Source organism: Gossypium hirsutum, chromosome D09 (genome assembly GCF_007990345.1).
Source record: "Gossypium hirsutum isolate 1008001.06 chromosome D09, Gossypium_hirsutum_v2.1, whole genome shotgun sequence".
In the NCBI taxonomy this organism is placed as follows: Eukaryota; Viridiplantae; Streptophyta; class Magnoliopsida; order Malvales; family Malvaceae; genus Gossypium; species Gossypium hirsutum.
In genome coordinates this window covers 10,835,098-10,842,205 of record NC_053445.1, presented here as the reverse complement: position 1 = coordinate 10,842,205, position 7,108 = coordinate 10,835,098, and positions in this window count along the sequence as shown.

Genomic DNA, 7,108 nt, shown 5'->3' with positions numbered 1-7,108 from the left:
CAATGTTGTAACACCACAAGACCGATGTCACGATGCTATCATTGTCCTTGATGTTCTTGGCCTGAAAAACGATGTTCTGCACACTTAATCTACTTGTTAGTCCTTCCCTAAGCCCCTATTGGCCCATTAGGTCATTACATTGCAAAAATATGTGTAAAAAAATTATTTTACTAAAATTAAACATAAGCTAATAGAAATGAAAAGCATAAAAAATAGTCTAAAACGGCTAGAAAACAAGCTCATTAAGTGTCAAAAATACCCTAATTTGCCAACAAAAATTATGGCAGATCAAATGCCCTTGGTATTAAGCATCACCTTGGCCATTTCTTGCACTCTCTTCTTCTTCTTTTCCACCACACCATTTTATTGATGTGTCTTTCGTGCTAAGAAATCATGTTTGATCCCCTCCTTATTATAGAACTCAACAAAACTGTTATTCTCAAACTCATGCCCATGGTCACTACAAATCTTTCTTATCATGCAAGTAAATATACCTTTTTCATTCATCAACCCCCTACACAATCTCTTGAACTCACCTAAATCATCTGATTGTTTCTAAGAAATTTAACCTAGGTCTACCTTGAGAAGTCATCCACATAAATGAGTACACATCTTTTCCTTCCTAGTCGTTCTTTCTGCATAAGACCAAATAGATCAATGTGCAAAAGCTCGAGTAGTGCTTTGGTCTTGATATGATTCATCTTTTGGTGATTCTCTTGATGTTGTTTATGTAACACTAATTGCGTGTGTGCGTGCGCATAAAACAAACGATTTTAAAAAACAAATTTAAAGTGTAGCTTTAACTGCAAGCATACAGTGCCAGTTGTAATATTTATAGTGTCTGATGGAACATCGGAGTATTCCAAGGGGTCGAATCCAAAGGATTTCCAAATGGATAAATGTTTTTATCAAGTTAATTACAAGTTAAACAATTACTAATCTACTTGAGTTATAAATTATTTGTGCAAGTCTAAATAAAATTATTTATAAACTAAAATTAAACTATTAACTAAACTAACTAAGCTAAACTTTTTTCCTAATGTTTTAGATAATGTAAATGATTAAATGATGGTCAATTGATTAGTTAAGTGCTAATTAAATTAATGAACCTATACCGATTATATTGGTTGCCACTCTTAGTTAGGAATCTCCTCTTGTTCTCATCCTATACTAAAAGATACTACCTAAGATTACCTTTCGGTCTCACTACTCAGCACGATTATATTGAACTATCTAAGGATAAACTCTCCTCTCGGTCTCATTTATCTAGGTTTTTCGCTAAAGGCGTAAATTCTAGTGTATTAAGTATTTTGATATAATCAAACAACCAATTAATCAAGAATAGATATTAACTTAAGCTAACAAACAACCAATCAACCAACCATCTAACAATTTAGCACATTATAAAGCTTAAAATCCAAACAGATATTCCATCAAACAATTAAAAAGCGTAATATAGAGATAAGTATAAGAAATACACATTTAGATGTGAAATCAATGGCACCCAAAAGCTTCATTAATCTTCATTTAAAAAGTCTTTTACAAGAAAGAAGAAAGAAAACTACAAGAATATAATCTACTCTAAAAAGAAAAGAGAAAACCTAAACTAAAAATGGAAAGAAAAAGAAAAGGAAAGGGAAAGAGAAAGAAAACCTAACCTAAAAACTATAAACCCTAAAAAAACTATTTAGCCACAAAAAAAAACTAAAATGAAAGGCTTATAAAGTTGTATTTATAGCCTAATAACATTTAGCCTAACATTGATCATTTTGCCCTTAAGTACTTGTACCGATAAAAGGGTGCAAGGAACCCAAAATCAAGCTTGAAACACCTTACAAACATGTCAAAATATTCCTTATTTATTTCCATTCATTGATGAACATTTCCAAACCTTAAAATACTTCTATTATTATCCCAAACATCATAAGTTGACCCTATAACAATTACTCACTTAATTCTAAAACAATTTCCATTTGAATTTCACTTTCATCACAACATTTCTATCACTTAAAATACTAACAACTTAATTATGCACATACCGTTCTAATAACATGATTTAACTTCACAATTCATAAATCATACCTTATTGAAGATGAAATGTGATCCATCTAGCTTATTCGATCTCCTAAGTATTATCTGCACGCTACGTGCTAAAAAAACACATTAAGCTTCATAGAAGCTTAGTAGGTACCCATCTGAATCATAATTTTAATCAAGCATTATTAATTTAATTAATATCGCTAGCTCTTAATTTCAGTTGCCTTCACTTTATTAATTCACTATAATATGTCAATTTATATTTGGTATAATGCGTTTAGATATAATAATGCTCACAACTTATACCTCTTACCACTTATTTTTCTCTTGAGTCAATAGTCCATAGTCAACTCACCTGAACAAGTAGGATATGTGGAAATAAAACTGAAATGCACTGAAGTGCAGAACCATTGAAATGTTCCAAAGAGCCACTGTCACTGAATTGCACTGAAGTGCCACTATAACTTAGTTGCACCATAGTGTCATTATCACTATGTTGCACAGAAGTGTCACTATCACTGAGTTGCACTGAAGTGCCACTATCACTATGCTCACTGAAAGTTTCTTAATAACATGCCATCTATATCCAACATTTCCATGTATTGTCTACTTGGGCATTTATATTGTCATTTTCATCGCCATCACTTATCAATTAATGACATGAACTTTATACTCTTTACAATTTAATCTTTATTTTCATGAAAATCAATATTCACTAAATTATCACTTTAATATCACTTCGAATTTGTGACAGCCCAAAATTGACCCTAGTCGGGAAGTGGTTTCGGGACCGCTAAACCGAGTCACCGAAATGTTTGAATGTGATATTTATTGTCTAGAATATGTATATATGCATGTGTTAAAATTTCATGGTTGAATTTTGTAAATTGTAAGTGAAATTTTATTAAATAGGACTTATGTGAGAAAATTTAGAAATGTGCTAGGCTAATGTAAGGTGGCCCATTTATGCATGTTGCAAATAGTTGTACTTGCATGTCAAATACCCCTTTTATTTTAAGTGGTGGCCGGCCATGATGGTCATATATATATAATATGTATTAAATCTTAATTAAATGGCCATTATTTTATGCAAAAGAAAGGAAATAGATTAAAGAAAGAATAAAAAGAAAAGTAATGAAGACAAAGCATCATCTTTGTCTTCTTGGCCGGATTGAAAGAAAGAATTGGGGCAAACATTCGGTCACTTGAAGCTTGAGAAGGGGGGGAAATGGGTGAAGAAAACTAAGTGTTCATCTTTGTTTCTTCTAAGCCGAATGTGAAGGAAGGAATAGGGGCAAAGGACTTTCGGCCATTTGAATGCTTAATAAGGTTAGTATATTGTGTTAAAGTTGTGAAATTTTAGCTTGTTTTAGGTTAATTATCATGGTTCTTACTTAGACCATGCAAAATTTTTAACTTTGATGGATGGATGGAGCATTCGGCTATGGCTATTAAAGAAGGAAATTTGATTACTTCCTTTAAGTTTTGATGAAGAATGTGTTGAGGAAAGAAATTGATCTTGCTAAAAATATAAATTCTAAATGCTCATATATGTAATACCCAAATAAAAATGCTTGATGTCTTGAACAAATATTGTTTCGATGGGTGGAATGAGTAATGTCATGTATAGGTTTCGGCTATGGATTTTCATGTTTAATATTTTTATGTTGGTGTTCAAATTGAAAATGGATGTTAGTTGTGCTATAACACTTGCTTAATGATGAAAGGATCATGAGCTTAGGGCTTGAGAGGCATTCGGCTTTGGAGTAAAAATAATAGAAATGGTGTTTAGTCAATGCAAGTGTCCATACTTGTAGGATGTATTGAGTGTTGCAATCGGCCTTAACATAGACATGTGTGTGTTCAGCCACATAAATGAGCACCTAAGTTGATGTGTATGTTCGGCCAAAGGTAAGCATGTTGATGGCTTTATCTTGACTTAGAAGGTTCGGCTAAAGGGAAAATTAGCTAATATGTCGAACTCGATTCGTGAATTCGTACATATGTGACTCTAATGTCTAATGTGTATATGGACTAAGTACCTTGAGGTTCTCTTTTGATGTTCGAGTGAATTGTATTGAATCATTTGATGTGATTAAAATTGCATATGACCATTGTGTACTTGAGCTAAAAGGTGGCCATATGACCCATCAAACTCCTTGTCATATTCGGCCATAAGCTAGCAAAATGAGACTTTAATGAGTTAAATTTGTTTGATTTAGCTCAAGGAGTTAAAGGAGGTGAATCGAGCAAAGGCAAAGAAAAGGTCATCGAGTAGTCGAGTTGGAACCGTCTTACCCAACACGAGGTAAGTCATTAAGCATGTAGTTGGTATTATTTCAAATGGTCATAATGTTTATGTATTGATGCTGAATGGAATGAATAAATATACATATATATATATGCATGTACGTATGTGATGATGAAATTGTTGAATGAAAGAAAAGAGGTAAGATGTACTGAGTTGTTGATCTCGGCACTAAACGTGCGGGATAACCATTTATGACCATGAGATTGGCGCTAAGTGCGCGGGATTAAATTGTACAGCACTAAGTGTGCGAAATGAATATGATGCACTAAGTGTGCGAATTGACCATGCGGCACTAAGTGTGCGAGTTTGACTATGTAGCACTAAGTGTGCGATTTGATTACGTAGCACTAAGTGTGCGAGTTGATTATATAGCACTGAGTGTGCGGGCTCAATATACATTCGTGAATCATTATGGACACTATGTGTGCGACACCATTGAGTCGATCGCGGACAGCGGATCGGGTAAGTGTCTTGAGTACATGGCTAATAGGTGCTATGCTTATACTTGGTGTTGAGCTCGGTAAGTTGAACCTATGTGACAACTATACTTGAAGTCACGTACATAAAATTTATCGTAGGATGGGTGAAAGGCCGTTTAGTTGTTTGATTGTAACGAGAATAAATTGATTTATGAAAATGCTTCAATGTCCTATTGATGAGTATATGGATTGTGAATGCATGAATTGATATGAAATTGAATCGATAGGTTGGAGGAACTATGGTATGGTTCGGTATGGATGGAGTAAATTGTCTCGTTCCATTTTGTTTCCTCTTGTGATAATGTTATTGATGGATGGTAGTGCATTGCTTATGACTTACTGAGTTATAAACTCACTCGGTGTTTCCTTGTCACCCATTATAGGTTGCTTGGACTCATCTATTTTTGCGGGGTCAGGCCGTCATCGAAGTCATCACACCGGATAGCAAGTTTTGGTACTTTCTTCTTAGTTGGCTTAGAAGAACATTTTGGCATGTATAAGCTATTACGTTGTGTTTGAATTTTGGCATGTAAACTTTAAGCCATGCGAAAATGGCACGAATGTTCGATTGAGTTGGATCAAGGGTAGGCATGAGATGGACCTAGTTACTTTCGTAACAGATGCTGGCAGCAGCAGTGTCATGAGATTGAAAAATCACTAAAAATAGTAGGATTGGAATTAATTGATGAATAAATTATGTAATCGAAGCTCGATGAGTCTGCTTTCATGAGGAAGTAACGAAAAGATCATATGGGCAGTATATTAAGAGATAATCAGATTATTGTGGGACAGGGCCAGAACCGTATCTGGATTCCCTGCTCCGACTTTGAAAATTCATTACAAATTAACCAGAGATAATTAGGGGTCGTACCATATATGTACAGATTCCTCTCTGAGTCTAGTTTTCATAGAAACAAACGGCATCAGTATTGAAGCCCCGTGCAGGGAGATATCCAAGTCGTAATGGGCAAAGGTCAGTGTAGTCGACCCCTGCAACTTGGGAGACTTTGACTAATAAACTGTACTAATTGGGCCAACCAAAAATTCTAGAAAAAAATACATAGATGGGCACATGAGTCTAGTTTCTGGGAAAAATTACGAAACTGATTTTCGAGTTACGAAACTCAAGATATGATTTTTAAAACGACTAGTACACAGATTGGGCAGTGTCTGGAAAATAAATTTTGTAAGGGGTTAAAGTCAGTTAACACCTCGTGTTCGACTCCGGTGTCGGTTTCGGGTTCGGGGTGTTACAGAATTAAATTCAAGCATTTTAGTTTCATACTTTTAATTTTTACACTCTTTGAAATTTTGTCTTCATTGCATCAATTTCACTATACTAAACCTTACAATCTTTCCAAATTAGTCCTTGCTAACATATAATTCAATAACCCTTATAAATTCACTTCAATATCACTTTCAATTTAACTTACTACCATATAAAACTTCATTTAGGTCCACTAAAAATTATTTCATAACCTTCTTTTAGCTTCACTTAACAGTTATCACTTTCATATTTATTTTCAATCACTTAGTCACTAAATTTTCACTTCTCATATAAGTATGATTACTTATGACATTCACATATTACCACCTATGTTTACACTTCTTCATACTTTAAAGTCACCTACTATACCTCATTTCACTAATTTCATCTTTTTTTAATTAATGCACTTGACACATATTACTTAGCTCTTTCATTATTTTATTAATTTGAATATCAATTTTCAAATCTTATACACTTTAATATTTATTCATGAAATTTACACTTATGGTCACTTAATATCACTTTACAATACTTTATCACTTATTTAATCTATATCTTTTAATCACGATTCAATATCACTTACTATACCCACTTTACTAAATTTATTTCATTACTAGTTAAATCACTTCTCACTTCATAATTTCCAACTCAAGAATACTTATTTACATCTTTCTCTAAAATTTCAAATATTATTCAATTTAGTCTCACTTTCTAACATGTCTTATACATATCATAATTATTTCCACTTTCACTTATCATGTCACATATATGTCAATTTACTCATTTTAAACTTAAAATATTTCTAAATATTATTCCTCTCCATCAATTTCACACTATTTAGTGTTTTTAATTTATTTTTCATTCTCTACACTTAATTTGCAACATTTTTCAATATAATTCTTTGAAAAATAAATAGAGTTAATATGAGTGCTTACCTTTCTTTTGCTAGATTTCATTTCCTTACTTCTTTTCTAATCCTTTCACACTTTTGTCACTTGCTCTCATTTATCTATA